Source organism: Callithrix jacchus, chromosome X (genome assembly GCF_049354715.1).
Source record: "Callithrix jacchus isolate 240 chromosome X, calJac240_pri, whole genome shotgun sequence".
Classification (NCBI taxonomy): domain Eukaryota; kingdom Metazoa; phylum Chordata; class Mammalia; order Primates; family Cebidae; genus Callithrix; species Callithrix jacchus.
The window spans coordinates 26,215,474-26,227,443 of record NC_133524.1 but is presented as its reverse complement, the minus strand read 5'-3'; the positions used below and the strand labels follow the sequence as shown (position 1 = coordinate 26,227,443).

Below are 11,970 nucleotides of genomic sequence, written 5' to 3'. Positions count from 1 at the left end.
AATATTATCTTTCCCAAGTAAAGCCTAACTAACCCAAACTCATAGCCTCTTATTCTTTTATAAACATCCTTTATTTTTTTCAAAACAGTTCTAAGTTACTTATGCCAAAAGGGCTATTCATCATCTTCAATTAGTAAAGTATATACAAGTAGAAGATACTCTGCTGAAAGTTATAAAAATCACTTTAAACAGGACATAGGACCATTCTTTAAACTTTACACTCTGGCATGGACGATATGAGTGCAAACAGTTGGTATGATATAATGAACAAAAACCATCTAATCACGTTATAACCTAAATCTACCCAGTGGGTAGTTTTTATAATGTTATCTTCACAGTCCCTCCAGGGAACATGAGTTCCAGGTGACATGAATTAATAAGCATATTCACAGTAATGTACTCAAAACAAAGTAAGAATTCAATGGTTAACTTTGATGATCTTTTTCCCATATCCTCCTTCAAACTTTCCCTTAATTCCCCATCTCCTCATTGCTGCCAATCTAGCCAGTATCCTTCCAGGCTCTCCCTTTTGCAAATCAAAAGTTGTGGAGCAAATGTTTGAGTCTTCCCAAAAATCAAATATAGAAGCCTTAACCCCCATTATAATGTGACTACATTTGGAGAAAGGACCTGTGAGAAGTAATTAAGGTTAAATGAGGCCATGAAGATGGTGACCTAATCCTATAGGGCTGGTGTCCTTATAAGAAAGAGAGCAGAGATCTCACTCTCTGCAAGCACAAACAAGAGACCATTTGAGCACACAGTAAGAAAGCAGCCATCTACAAGCCAGAAAGACAGCTCTCACTAGGAATCAGATCTGCAGGCACCCGAATCACAGAGTTCTAGCCTCCAGAATCATGAGAAAATTAATTTCTGTTACTTAAGTCAAGCAGTCTCTGGCATTTCGTAATGGTAGCTCGAACACTAAACATTACCTGTCTCAGTTTGTTTTGTGTTGCTATAAAGGAATAACTGAAGCTGGGTAATCTATCTTAAAAAAGAAGCTTGTTTGGCTCATGGTTCTGCAAGCCGTAGAAGAAGCATGGCACCAGCATCTGTTTCTTGTGAGGACCTCGGGAAGCAGAAGGGGAAGGGGAGCCAGTGTGTCACATAGTAAGAGGGAGAGCAAGAGGAGGTAAGGGTGCCAAATTCTGAACAAGGAGCTCTCACATGAACTAATAGAGTGAGAACTCACTCATTACCACAGGCGGAGTAAGCCATTAGGAGGGATCTGCCCCTATGACCCAAACACTTCTTCTAGGCCCCACCGCCAGCACTGGGGATCCAATTTCAACATGAGATTTGGAGGGGACAAAAATCCAAACCATACCATCACCTAAAATTACTTTTTAAAAGTGACACTTTGGACATGCTACTTTCTCCTTAAGAACATATGTTTTGCTCACATGATTGTCTCTTCTTCCATGACAATAATGCGGTTTGAATTATTGCCCTTATCTAGCATCCGAGGTTTGACACAATCTTAGCACTTTCTAACCTTATCATACTCAGCAAACTGACACAAGAACAGAAAATGAAATACCGCAAGTTCTCACTCATAGGTGGGTGTTGAACAATGAGAACACATGGACACAGGGAGGGGAGCATATCACACTGGGGTCTGTTGGGGGGAACAGGGGAGGGACAGCAGGGGATGGGGAGTTGGGGAGAGATAGCATGGGGAGAAATGCCAGATATAGGTGATGGGGAGGAAGCCAGCAAATCACACTGCCACATGTGTACCTATGCAACTATCTTGCATGTTCTTCACATGCACCCCAAAACCTAAAATGCAATAAAAATAAATTTTAAAAAAACTATCTCCAAGAATTAACAAAGTTAGGTGCCTTGTTCACTGAGGCTGAATACACCTTGCTTATCTCTACATTTGTTTGCCCTGAATTTTCACAAACAGCCCTATCTTTTCTGTGCATTTTTAAATACTTTATCTTTCTTATACCTTTAGTCAGCTATGGAAGCCTGTATAAAATCTACTTCTTCCTCTGAATAAAATCTACTGCTTATATCACTTGTTTTGTTATTTATATATATCAAATATGTTTTAAATATATATACACATATTTAAAACATGTGTATATATGTTGTACATATACAGATATGTATATATATACATATTTGGTGTGTGTATATATATGTTTTATATATTTTTTCAATCCACCAGCTAAATAGGTAATTCAAATATTAAATGGAAAAATAAAGAAATAAAGCAAACTTTTACTGTAACAACAATAAAAAATACTTAACTTACCTAGTAGTAACTTTACCCAAAACACATGGAATCTGTAAGATAGAGTAACAGAAAAGTTCTGTGAAATATAGCATATTTTTAGAAAGATTGAGTAAATATATATAGACATTATAATATGTATAATATATATTTCATGCATTTTCCATTATTTCTAAACCAATATATAGTAATAAAGCAATATCAAAATCCCAATATCATTTGAATCTTGATAAAATTAGTCCAAAGTTTATCAAACATAAAACAAGTTAAAACAGCTAATAAAATCTGAAAGAAAAAAGAAAGTTACAGGAGAATTGCCTAAATGAAATATTGGACAATCTATAATAACTAACAGTATTATACTGGTATATTATAAACAATCATATAAACGTGTAGAATAACTTATAAACAGGTACTAATCTACAAAAGACTTTAATATTTCTTTAGCAAACCACTGCAGGTCAATGGAAAAGATAGACACAATTGACTAATTTAAAGACTACTGACTACTAGGACATTAATAAATTCATAAAATTAAATTACATGTAAGCTAGAGAGTTAACTATAAAAACTAAAACCTTAAAAACCAGGACTAAAATAGGTAAACATGTACACTCTATGTGAGAAAGTAATTTCTAAGCATAAAAACAGTGAAATATATAGAACAGATGTTATTGCACCAAAGAGAAAACTCTCTATATTTAAAATATTTGAACCAAAATTTAAGGGCAAAAGTTAAAATAAGGGGAAAATATTTGAAACAACCATGGCAAAGGAGAGGTTCAAACAATAGACAGTATATTGGTATGAAAAATACACCCACTGTTAACAGAGCTTCATCTCTGGATGTTATTTTCCTCTTCTAACTTTTGCATATTTGAAATTTTTAGCAGTAAACAAACTGACTTATATAATTAGTAAAAAATAATAGTTATGAGGAGGAAAGAAAAGAAAAATACGAAATAAAAATCAAATTGCCAGCCGGCCACAGTGGCTCACATGTGTAATCCTAGCACTTTGGGAGGCCAAGGCAGGTGGATTGCCTGAGCTCAGGAGTTCGAGACTAGACTGGGCAACATGGTAAAATCTCGTCTCTGCTAAAATACAAAAAAAGAAAAATTAGCCTGGTGTGGCTGTGTGTGTCTCTAGTCCCAACAACTCAGGAGGCTGAGGCAGGAGAATTGCTTGAACCCTGGAGGCAGAGGTTGCAGTGAGCTGAGATCTCACCACTGCACTCCAGCCTAGGCAACAGAGCAAGACTTCATCTCCAAAAAAACAAAGTGTCAAGGAGGTTCTGGTTAGTAGAGACAGGCTGCTCTTCATTTAAAAATCACCAAAGATTTTTAAAATGGAAGAGAACTGATACAAAAATTATTCTGTAAGTATCACAAAGGGCTCTCCCCCAGAATAGGAGTTACTTAGTGTCTGATTCTAGAAGGGAATTTGGTCAAAAGAACAAAGCCAAAGGAAAAGAACCTTAGAAGAATACCCAAAGCAAAAGCAATTTTGTAAAGTATATTTCTCAATTATATACCCTTAGATGGAATAAAATACTATAATCCAATTGAAATCTCTGCTTTCATCTGATGGTTTATGAATAGTAACAGAAGTCTACAATTAAATTACTGCATCATTCACTTTTGGATAATTGATAATATTAATACATGCAAAATAAGACAATTTAAGAAGGAGAAAATCACGTTTTCAGTATCAGTAATCAGAAGTTAGAATCAAGTACCTACAGTTTGTATACTGCCCAAAATAACCTGTGTTAAGAATTAGAGTGGCATTGAATTTGAGGATTAAATAGAGTAAAATTTAAATAATCACTCTAACCATTATTTATAAACAGACTATTATGTGGCTTTGCCCTATTGAAGAGTCAATACAAGAAACAAAAGCATTTCCTCATCTTCTTGAGTTTTTAGACCATTGAGGGTTACAGAGAAGTAAACAGACAATGATGACATAGTGTGATAAGCATTGGGAGGGAGACACATACAGTGCTTTAACAGCACATAAAGATCATTTATCTCAGATGAGTGGCCAAGGAAAACCTTCCTGAAAGAATATACTTTTAAGTTAAAACCTGAAAGAGGGTAGAAGTTAGACAAATTAATATGAAAAAGAAAAGAATTATAGACGGGGAAAATGCATGTGCTCAGAGACAACAGAAAGCATAGCTTGTTGCTGGAGAAGAAAATGGGGAGGGAGAATGTTAAGAAAAACAGCTGGACAAGTTTAATCAGATTAGTAAGTTTCAACTTCTCCTTAGGGTAATAAAAAATATTTGAGCAGGAATGGAAGGGGTAATATAATTTTTTTAATTATTAATTTTTCTTACTAGGAGGAGCAGGGAGACTCAATAGACTCAGTTAAGAGTTTCATACTATGAGATAAAATGGTGACCTAAGCCAGAATATGATGGGGAAAAGTCAACAAATTTTAGAGATATGTAGGCATCAGAATCTTCAAGAAATAATGATTGAAAGTGGTAAGAGTAGAGCCTTTTAAAATCTGTAGAATTTCAGTTGTCAAACTTAGTGGAAAAGTTTTTCATGGCATTTCTTATCAATCTTTTGATATCTGTAGAACCTATAGTAATGTCATCTCCCACTCCTGATACTAGCAATTTAGGTTTACTCTCTTTTATTCATGATTATTCTGGCTAGAGTTCATCAATTTTATTGATCTCAGAAAACTAGCTATTGGCTTCATTGATTTTCTCTACTTGTTTTCTATGTCATTGGTTTTTACTCTTTCCTTATTTATTTATTATTCTATTTATTGTTTGCTTCATTTGCTTTTCTTTTTCTAGTTTCTTTATTTCTGTCTTCAACTTCAGAGTTGCTTTTAAGCTTTCTTCATTGAGACCAGATCATTTAATCTAGGGCTACTTTCCTCTACTTCTTAATACTCTACCCAATGTTTCATGAATTCTGAGATTTTTGACAGCATCTAAGAAGCATTTATCTCTGGTTTATAGGAAGAGTAACTATTCCTAGCCCTGACTGAGCACTGGAGATTGTTCTCTGTAATCCCTTTAAGTGACTCTTTCCACAGTACCCTTTAGTTCTTTCACAAGCATGCATTGATCAGCAGTCAGCTAAAGACTTGAAAGGAACCTTCTTGAAGGTTCTCTGAAGTCCTCTGGCTGTACAGCCATCACCTCTCCTTTCTACCCTGCATCCTCTGGTCTCCTAGAGGAGGGTAATGGGAACTGATGGTTGAAAGACTGGCTTGACCACCCCTTAGCAATATAGATGTACCCTTCACTTTAGACTGTGTGGGTACCAATCACTCCCATTGCTCTAAATTCTCAGACAAAATCCAGAAAGAAAAAAAACTTCTCATTTTCCTCCTGAATCATCTACCTTTTGTAGCCAGGAGTGTCCACAATTGACAGTATGCAAGGAGAGAAGGGAAGTACCTGTCTCTGATGAAACTTTCATTAGTTAAGGAGTTGAACGAGATAAGATCCAAAGTTCCTCCCAACTCTATTATTCTCCAATTTTATGCACAATTCTAAAGAAGTAATTATTAAAATACAATAGGAGAAAAAAAGTCTATCCAACAAGCACAAAGAAAAATGTTATTTCATCATATTAAAAATGAATGGCTAGATGACCTAGAAAGGAATGAAGGAGATGGCAAGTTTTATTAGCAGTGTAAGGGAAGTAAAGGGCATTATATCATTAACATACTGTACTGTTTTCAAATTTAATCAGTATACCAAAATAGCCAGCAACTTCAACTCAGGTCATTCTCTGCATCCCTAATGGATCACAGCACATGCAATATTAATAATCGTCATTAATTGAGAAGTTGCTATAATGCCTTCAACTTAGGGTCTCTCCCACAAAAAGCTAAAGAAAAAGATCTTCAGACAGACATTTACATTCCTCTGCTCTTGATTCAGCTTTTGTCTTTGTCTTAATAAGAGAGAAATAATTACAGGGCTACAACATGTCACCCTTTTGAAGAGTTACTTAGAGGACAATATTGATACCTACTCCCATTTACCTAATCCTGCTCTACTTCTAGGTGATTCATTTATAATCTCATAGGTAAAATAGGGTAAAGGCTAGTATTCTGGACTGTCTCCAAATTGTTTCAGAATATCAAATTTTCATTACTTGAAGTAAGGAACTGGCCTAATAAGTAGGTTGGGAAGAGCAGCACATCTGCTGGGGACTCTTGGCCAGCAAGAGGGTCCCAACCTGGATAGGGGGGTGCACGGAAGATAAAAGATGACAGACAGAAGAGGTCTGGAGGGTTGAGAAGCTATGCTTCGCCAACAACTTTATTGCGCTCAGGGTCTGGTTATATATGTTACAAGTAGAGTTGCTTACATAAAACACAAAAGTTATTTCCATGAGATAAAGGGGAACACAAAGTTTTACCATAAAATCACAAGTCTCCTTACATCAGATAAGTATAATGGAATACTTAAGTCACAAGGTAAGTAAGTTATGCCCAGTAAATACTTAACAATTGTAAATACTTAAGTCACAAGGTTAGTAAGTTATGCCCAGTAAATACTTAAGTTATTATTTTACAACTATTGTAGCAAGGATCCAAAAATGAACACAATGAAGCAATAAACCATAAGGAACCGAAAGTGGACACAATGCCTCCCATGTCCTCATATCCATAAAGTAATGTCTGTTAATTATTTTGAATAGCACAGTCCCTCTCTCGGTTCCTGCTTTCCCTCAGCTCGACTTCCCCCAACCAGGGATCTGTGTCCGGGCTCAAGCTCACCGTATGGCAAGGCCCATTTCCTAGAGGCCTCACATGGGAGCGTTCCCCACAGTAGGTAATTTCCATATTACCTTTGGGGTTTAGTTCATTTAAAATCAAAAGAAACAAGTTTATTTTTCTACCATCTTTGTTTTTGACTAGTTTAATTAACACCTGCTGCTTCCAGCTGTGATGTTGCAAAGCAAAATATGGTCCTTAGTACTGCTCTTAGACTTGCACAACTAGAGCCCCTGCCCTGGGTCCCACTTTAGAGAGACCAGCTCTGGCCCTGTGGGCATAATCCTCTGTGCAGGATGATAACTCTGAAGGCCCAAGGATAGATGTCCATTTGAAACTCAGTATCTTCCCTCTCCTGGGATACTGAAGGCCTGGCGTTCCCAAAGCCTGCAATAGCTCACCTTCCTGAATCTGGCCTCCCTAAGGTTGGCCGTGCTAGAGCATGTATTTCCCTAAGCCCAATAGATAGCTGTTTCATAAGGTGTGAAGAGAGTATAGCTGGAATGTCTACATGCCTGTCTGTGACCCTTCTTCCTGTTAGACACAGCCAATGATGAGAAGAGGTGAGCTGATGCTCAGAGACCTTAACTTTCACTCTTTCCTTGTGCAGAGCATGCCCTCACAGAGACCTTGAATGAGAAGCACACCAGCCACATTACAAAATGACTCAAGCCAGTGAAGCCCAAAAGTTAAATCACATATGCATGGGTGGAGGTAAAACTGGGGAGCCTGATAGTCTCCCCAGTTTTTCATGTTGCAGCTTCCTTCTCCTCCCTCCTCTACCAACTGGGTGGGAGGCTGCTGAATATTGTGCCTCTAATCTCAATCTCACAGAGTCACAGAGGGAACAGAAACACCAGAGAATTCCTGATCCTTCCCCTCAAGCTCTGTGCTGAAGTCCCAACCCTGGAAAAAAAAAGAATTCCAGAGTCCAAATATGTCTTCTTCTTCTCAATTACTTCCTTCAATCTGCCCTTTCTTAGTCAAAAAAGAAACCAGGATCATTGAGCATATTTTGTGCTTAACAGGAGAAACAGCTACAGACTGGTGATACAAGAGGCTGCTGGATTCCAATTAACTTCACCACTTAGCTTTGATTGCTGTGATACTCTGGATGAACTCACTGTTTATTAGTAAATAGGGGTGAGGATCTTAAAGACTAATGATGGCACCGAATGTAACTACACAATAGGGCCCAGATGTTTCTACACTTACTGTTTCCTTTCCTTGACCCTCTTTCCTGTAATTACTAGATAAAAGATGCAAATATGGCATTCAGGAAACCTGAAGCAAGCCCAAACTACTGAGATGGTTGAAGACTAAACTTTGAATATTTGTCTTATACCTAGATTTCACAAGTTACATAACACATAACGAAAACACTAGAAAGGGGGAAAAGGCCATACCTCACACTTGAAAGTGAGAATAGGGGGAAAAAATGACACATTTAACATGTATAATTGTTGATATCAAAGCCAAATCTTGATGAGAAAGCCATACTCTACCATAAAGCAAAGTCATGTGTCACAAAATCAATCATAGAAAATAACTCATGAGAGGGCTCTGCAGGGAACAAAGTACATACATATATCATCCATTTTTAAGCTGATTTACTGATCAGTCATCTCTTCCAGAGTATAGAAATTTCATTTATCACTTCCATTTCTCTTAATGAATTTCCTCCCTATCATAGAATTAATGTTGGGGAATCACAGAAGTGATTTAGTCTATCCAGAATTGCAATCAGATTTCATTGCATATAGTAAAAGTTCTTACAAAATGAACAGATCAAAAACTAATTACAATGTAAGCCTCAGAATAAGCTACAGAGATTTAAAAAAAAAGAAGAGGGAAGATTACTAGTACTCACCAAATCTGGCTCCTTTCTTCCTCCTGTGTACCTGCCCCTCTTGCAGTTAGGCAGGACCATGTGATTAATTCTGGCAAATGGACTGTGAGTGGAAAAAAAATGGAAGAGACATGGTTCAATTTCACACTAAGGCAGTGAGAAAGTCTTACATTATCCTTCTCTTGTGCCTGTCTTCAGCAAATAAAAGGCCATATTGTAAAGACGGAATCACAAGATGGCACCTGCTTGGATTCCTAAGTCACTCCCTGCTGGGAGGAAGCTTTCCTGGAGAATCTCTAGAACTGCAGCAGACCTTTTGTGAGTAAAAAATAGCCACTGAGATGTAGAGGAATTTTTTTGTTGTTACTAATTCAGCAATCCCTATCCTAACTAGGATAGGTATGTTACCAATGTAAACATACTTAAAATATTAGAGGCAATCTTTAATCCTAAGAATCCTTAGACTATTGAGTTGATTTGATAGTATATCTAATATACGTGTGTGTATTTATGTGTATGTGTGTGCGTGTGTGTGTGTGTGTGTGAGAGAGAGAGAGAGAAAGGTGGCTGAATTTTGATATCTCTAGTCCAAAATAAGTCTTTAAATTTATTAAATTTACTTATCTTGTCTGAAATTTAACATGAGAGCCTACTAGTTAGAATTACCCTGAGGAATTTCTGGCATCATACACCAAATCATTGAATCCTATTTTACCTGAAAAAGAAGAAAGGAAAAGCCTAACATAGTCTAATACATTAGACTTACATTTTTTCTGCCCCTGACCCACATATATACTGTCAACTCTATGCCAGAGCTCTGCTAAGTGCTTAAGAACACAGTGTTAAATCAGACTACCCTCAAGGAAGAAGTAGAAATAAAAGCCACAAAAGGATTATGAGAGAGTGTAATAAGATCTCTTACCCAGGCTACAATGGGAGCTCAGTAGAAGGAGAACCTAATTCTACCCAAAGGAAGACAAAGATGCCCTCACAGAAGAGATGACAGAAGCTCAGTAACGAAGGGAATAAGAATTTTCCATGTAGACAAGAAATAGAAGTGTATTCCAGGAAAAGGCACATTACATGAAAACATATCAAGTCACAAAAGAACTCCCCAAGTATTTACATTGGCTGAAATGTAGTGTGCTTGCAGGGGTAATTGTGGGATGCAAGTTTAAAAGAGCAAGTCAAAGAATCACAGGGCATATTTTAAGCCAGGTTCTTTCAATTATCTATTGCTGCATAACAAGCCACTTCAAAACTCAGTGACTTAAAACAACAGTTCATTATTTTTTTTTTTTGGAAGCACCACAGTTCATTATTACCTGTTCTGTTTCTTTAGGTTGATTGGGCTCAACTCTGTGGTTTTATTTTGAGGTCTATGATGCTGCAGTGAAATGTTGGCTGAGGCTGCAGTTCATCTGAAAGCTCAGTCAATTCTGCTGGAGGTTCAAAATTGCTCAGTCGCATGGCTGGCAATTGGTGCTGCGAGCACAGCTGGAGCTGTCAACTGAAGCACATCCACATAGCCCCTCCACATGGCTTGGTCTTCTCACATCATGGTAGCTGGGATAGAAGAGCGAGTGTTTCCAGAGTAATTGTCCAAGAAACAGAAAGAATAAACAGCCAGTCTCTTAACTTCTGGGTCCAGAAAATAGAACAAGATTACTTCAGTCTTAATTTTGTTAAAACAGTCATAGAGCCCATTTCATATTTAATTGGAGTGAACATAGACCCCATTTCTCAGTGAGAAAAGTATCAAAGTATATGTAGCAATCTTTAGTTGGCCACACAGGGCAAGATCTTAAACTTTATTCAGAAAGCAAACATAGGCTTTTAAATAGGAGACTGATAAGACAGAGTCACATTTGAGAAAGATGATGCTAATGGCAGAGGAAGGAATTTAGTATTGGGGAGAAAGAGTAGACTCTAAAAAGTTCAATTAAGAAGAAATGAGCTCACATGAGATATCATGAGGATTTGAAATTCTGATAGCCTCTATAATGCTGGAGAGGAGAGAATCAAGTCAAGAAAATTTGAGGAGACAAAAATGGCAGGACTTCATGACTACTTTGATATAGGGACAAATGAAGTAAAGAGAATAGACAAAAACCACTCCCAGGCATCTTAATATTTAAGTGAGTGATCTCATTATATGAAAAAGGAAAGATCAAAAAAAGAAACTAAGGTAGTGAGAGGAGCAGAGGATGAATTATGAATGCAGTTTTACTTTTAAAACTGTAAATAAATTTCTTTATACTTTAAAAAATAAAATGAAGAAAAAATTGTTTTTAATGGAATAAACATTAGATAATGCATGTCTCTAGGACTCACTGATATTCTCTATTTGAAAAAAACTAAGTGTGTATTATGAAAGAAATATTTTGCTTCCTCTTTTTAAGTTTATAGAGATTTCCTTGGCAAAATCATCAACATTCTATCACCTGGCAGAAATTAAATTTAATAAATCTGCCTATACTAGAAAAAATGGATTTTATAAACAATCAGTGTGTCGTTAAAAACTAATAGCACCCATTTTCTACAAAACAGTTTCCCTCTACTTTCCATTTTTCTGAGTGATCTTTCAGAATATAATTAGCTTACATTTTGATCATCTACAAATTATTGGCTTTAGCAATGTTAGATGAGCCCCAACTTGAATTCCCTGGCAGCACTGAACTGAGATCAATAATTTCCATAAGTATCTACTCAGAGGACCCAGCAATCTCCACTCACTGCAAATGAAGTGCTAGCTACAAGAATAGAGAGCCCAGAAATAAACCCACACACTTGTAGTCAATTGATTTTTGACAAAAATACCAAAAACACACAATGAGGAAAGGGTAGTCTCTTAAATGATTCTGGGAAAAAAAATATATTTACATGCAGAAGAACAAAATGAGACCCACATCTCACACCGTAATCAAAAATAAACTCAAAATGAATTAGTTAAACTGGAGACCTGAAACTGCAAAACTACTAGAAGAAGACATAAGAGAAAGCCTCTGTGACATCGGTCTGGCCAAAAAAATATTTTTTATATGACTTAAAAAACACAGGCAACAAAAGCAAAATAGACAAATGGGATTACATAAAACTAAAAAACTTCTGC

At 36.6% G+C, this 11,970-nt stretch overlaps 1 long non-coding RNA gene across 1 annotated transcript; it reads right to left on the bottom strand.

Moving 5' to 3' along the window:
* Positions 1-2,266: 2,266 nt before the first annotated feature.
* Positions 2,267-10,729, bottom strand: LOC144581188 (uncharacterized). Its single transcript, XR_013531731.1, has 3 exons — positions 10,184-10,729; positions 8,880-8,961; positions 2,267-2,301 (listed from the first exon to the last, which is right to left on the bottom strand). It is a non-coding gene; the product is annotated as an uncharacterized LOC144581188 (long non-coding RNA).
* Positions 10,730-11,970: the final 1,241 nt, after the last annotated feature.